This window comes from Protobothrops mucrosquamatus, unplaced genomic scaffold (assembly GCF_001527695.2).
Source record: "Protobothrops mucrosquamatus isolate PMUCROS unplaced genomic scaffold, P.Mucros_1.0 scaffold2871, whole genome shotgun sequence".
NCBI lineage: Eukaryota > Metazoa > Chordata > Lepidosauria > Squamata > Viperidae > Protobothrops > Protobothrops mucrosquamatus.
The window spans coordinates 18987-23957 of NW_015388900.1; positions in this window are offsets into that span (position 1 = coordinate 18987).

Genomic DNA, 4971 nt, shown 5'->3' on the forward strand with positions numbered 1-4971 from the left:
AGAAGAGAGAGAGAGAGATGAGAGAGAGAAGAGATAGATATGTGATAGATTGATAGATAGATAGATAGATAGATAGATAGATAGATAGATAGATAGATAGATAGATAGATAGAGAGATAGAGAATTTGTCAATGCCGATGATGGTGTTCAAGTGGTGCTCCAGTTGTTTTGGGATTTCACCCAAGGCGCCTATTACTATTGGTCCTACTCTTGCTTGCCTTTGCCACAGTCTTTCTATTTCTATTTGTAGGTCTTTGTATTTTGTTATCTTCTCCAGTTCTTTCTCGTCTATTCTGCTGTCTCCAGGCACTGCCACGTCCACTATCCAGACTTTTTTGTCTTTCTTATCGACAATTGTTCAGTCCGGGGTGTTATGTTGCAGGTGCTTGTCTGTTTGAATTCTGAAGTCCCAGAGCGGTTTAATTTTTTCATTTTCTATGACTTTCTCTATTTTATGATCCCACCAGTTCTTGCTTACAGGCAAATGATATTTCTCGCAGATCTTCCAATGCACCATTGTTGCTACTTTGTCATGCCGCTGCTTGTAGTCAGTCTGTGCGATCTTCTTGCAGCAGAGAAGAGACTGGACAGCCATTTGTCTGAAATGGAATAGGGTTTCCTGCCTGAGCAGGGGGTTGGACTAGATGGCCTCCAAGGTCCCTTCCAATTTTTTTAAATTATTATTATTATTATTATTATTATTATTATTATTATTATTATTATTATTATTATTATTATTATCATCATCATCATTATTATTATCATTATTGAGTGTTAGATTTTCCTCATCTTTAGCAAACTGTTGCTGATTTTTTAAAAAAAAAAAATTGTGTTTTTTCAGAAAGAAGGGGAAAAAAACAGCCTATTTCGTAACAGGAGCAGAACAGATGAGTTGGAGAAATTAATTGCATGACTAAGACGGTCATAATCCATTTCTCTTGGTTGATCTCCAGGAAAACAAATCTGTACAACCGCAAAATATGAAGTTGGTCATAGAACGGGAGTGGGGGGGTGGGGGAAGGCCCTGATTGCACCCTAAGATTAGCTGGGACCTAATATTGCTAAGATGAGGCTTTTGACTTCTCATCGGGTGGTTTTTTTGTTTTTTGTTTTAATGGGGAGGTGGGCGTTCCTGGGCCGAAAGCGGAGGTGGAAGCTTTTAAGGAACATTGAATGCCTCTGCTGTCACCTGACATCGGTAGCCCACAATTTATAATAATAAACTGTGCAACGTGGTCTTAAAAGGGTCCTTTGCAAAGTTTTGCAAAAAACAGGGATTCCCATTTCTCCCAGTCCGCTCCCCCCAGAGCACAGCGGCTCCTTCGCCCTCCTTGCCCCCGGATTTCTCTTCATTTTTATGCCAAGCCCACACAAGGAAAGGGCAACCTGTTGGAAGCTGCCAAGCGGCAGCTGATTTTATAACCACCAAGTCACTGAATCGGATTGAATCCCTCTGTGATATTTTTCCCCTTTCTCCAGCGATGCCGTCACATGGGAAGATTTAAAATAGTCCGTTGCCAACACACTGCCACGAGCAAATAGGGATTGCATAACGGGAAAGTATATACATATATATATATATATATATATTTTAGCCTCGCTTTGCTCATTGGGATCGCTTTCTGGAAGGCACCAGAAACACACACACACGCACACATAAACACACACACACCTGTTCCAGGCTGGACAATCAACTGATAGTCCAATAGAATAGAATAGAATAGAATAGAATAGAATAAGAATAGAATAAGAATAGAGTAGAATAGAATAGAATAGAATAGAATAGTAATATAGTAGAGTAGAATAGAATAGTAATAGAGTAGAATAGGAATTAGAGTAGAGTAGAATAATAGAATAGAATAATAATAGAATAGAATAGTAATAGAATAGAATAGAATAGTAATATAGTAGAGTAGAATAGAATAGTAATAGAATAGAATAGAGTAGAATAGGAATTAGAGTAGAGTAGAATAATAGAATAGAATAATAATACAATAGAATAGAATAGTAATAGAATAGAATAAGAATAGAGTAGAATAGAATAGTAATAGAGTAGAATAGAATAGAATAGAATTAGAGTAGAATAGAATAATAGAATAGAATAGTAATAGAATAGAATTAGAGTAGAATAGAATAAGAATAGAGTAGAATAGAATAGTAATATAGTAGAGTAGAATAGAATAGTAATAGAGTAGAACAGAATAGAGTAGAATAGAATAATAGAATAGAATAAGAATAGAGTAGAATAGTAATAGAATAGAATAAGAATAGAGTAGAATAGTAATAGAATAGAATAGTATTAGAGTAGAGTAGAATAGAATAGAATACAGCAGAGTGGAGTAGAGTAGAATAGAATAGAATTCTTTATTGGCCAAGCGATTGGACGACAAGGGATTTAGTGATCGTTTTTGTCCTCGAAAATGTTTGTTGCCTCTTGTTCTTCAGCATCCCCCTGGTCACATGATCAAAATTCAGCTACGTGGCAACCGACTCACATTTATGACGGTTGTAGTGTCCCGACGGGCTCCCTTGCGGTCCTAAGTCAAGGACTCCCTGTAAGCTCTCCGCATTTGTTTTCTGTTTTGTTTTGCTCCTACGTCCTGACCCCACGGCTTCCCCCCATAAAACGTCTGCTACCCACCCTGTCCGTTCCCCCCAGCTGTTTGACACACTTCCCCACGGTAGTCCTTTCAGTGTGTGATTGCACAATGTGTCAACCTTGTGTAACTGTCGCCTTCGCTCTGCATAATGAGAATCCTTGCGGGTCCTTGTGACTCAGCCAAGTGCAGACACGGGCCTTATAGGTTTTGGGTTTTTTTTTTAGTTATACCTCCCCGTTTCTCGTTCGTAAGACGCCCGAAGTTGTTAAATGCATGGAAGGAGAAGAAAATCATGGCGTTTAGTAAGGCTTTTGGGAAAGAGGCACGTCGTGCGCAATTTTCCGAAGCTCTTGGAACGGGAGCGTCGACTTCCAGCTGAAGTATCCAAAAAGAAGTCCAGGATAAGTTTCATTTCCGAAAAGAGCTTACAGTGTATTGAACGCACGGCTTGGTATAAGCGAGGTAAAACTAACTCTTAAAAGGCACCAGAGCGTAGCATGTAAGAACAATTTCCCCAGCCAAACATGCAGCTCATGTAAACAAGTTCCCTTTGTGATAGGAACTGTCTGCTATCTGCTTCACACCTGCTAGAAAGTCCTTGAAAGCTTTCCATTCTGCCGGCTTTCAGCAAGCTTCCCTAGAATAGAATAGAACAGAACAGAACAGAATAAGAATAGAATAGAATAGAATAGAATAGAATAGAATAGAATAGAATAGAAAAGTAATAGAATAGAATAGAACAGAACAGAACAGAACAGAAAAGCAATAGAATAGAACAGAACAGAATAAGAATAGAATAGAATAGAATAGAATAGAAAAGCAATAGAATAGAACAGAACAGAACAGAACAGAAAAGCAATAGAATAGAATAGCAATAGAATAGAATAGAATAGAATAGAATAGAATAGAATAACAGCTGGAAGGGACCTTGGAGGTCATCTAGTCCAACCCCCTGCTCAGGCAGGTAACCCTATACCATTTCAGACAAATGGCTGTCCAGTCTCTTCTTAAAAACTTCCAGTGTTGGAGCATTCACCGCTTCTGGAGGCAGGTGGTTCCACTGGTTAAATGTTCTAACTGTCAGGAAGTTTCTCCTTAGTTCTAGGTTGCTTCTCTCCTGGATGAGTTTCCATCTGTTGCTTCTTGTCCTGCCTTCCGGTGCTTTGGAGAATAGCTTGACTCCCTCTTCTTTGGGGCAGCCCCTGAGATACTGGAAGGCTGCTATCCTGTCCCCCCTCGTCCTTCTCTTCATTAAACTAGACATCCCCAATTCCAGCAACTGTTCCTTCATATGTTTTAGCCTCCAGTCCCCTGATCCTCTTGGTTGCTCTTCTCTGTTGTTCTCAAGACCCTTCAGATCTTCCCTCCAGGCAAGGGGTCACACATCCCAAGAACTCCGTATCCAGCAGACCCAGGTTGTTGATGGTGCTGACCAGCCAGCCGGAGAAAAACAGAATTCTCCTCGCCTTGATTCACCTCTGTCTCCTTCTTGGTTGTCCCCCCAAGTCTTGACTCTGGGCCAGATGTTGAGAAACTGCCAAGGGAGTTTGCCAGAACGTGTCCAGTCGGTGGCCCCAGGCCCGTTGCTACGGGAACTTAACAGGACGCAAATTCTAGAATTTTTCCTGAAAAGAAAACCATAGTCCAGTCAGTTGGGCAGTTGCCTCAAGGGACCAGCTCTCCGCCCTCCTTTGAAAAGCCACATCTGCACTCATCCGGTGAGTTTCTAAGAAACGAAATTATTGTGACACCCCCCCCCCATTTGTCTCCCGGTCACCAAATTTGATGGTCTGTTGGGAATGAAGGGGGAAGATCTACAAATGGGGTGGTGGTGGTGGTGGTGGTGGTGGAAATGTTTCATTAGAACAATTAACCAGTGGAACTCCTTGCCTCCAGAAGCGGTGAATGCTCCAACACTGGAAGTTTTTAAGAAGAGACCGGACAGCCATTGGTCTGAAATGGTATAGGGTTTCCTGCCTGAGCAGGGGGTTGGACTAGATGACCTCCAAGGTCCCTTCCAACATCATCATCATCATCATCATCATCATCATCATTATTATTATTATTATTATTATTATTATTATTATTATTATTATTATTATTATTATTATGGATCATCGCACAGACAGCCAGATGTTCAGACTGGATTTGGCATTTTGTTTACCTATCATCATCATCATCATCATCATCATCATCATCATCATCATTATTATTATTATTATTATTATTATTATTATTATTATTATTATTATTATTATTATTATTATTATTATTATTATTGCTGGGGCAACCGTCCTAAGTACATGCCAGTTGCCGTCTGAATTTTGATTACGGGGCAACGTTGGTGTGCAAAACAGTCATAAGTCATTTT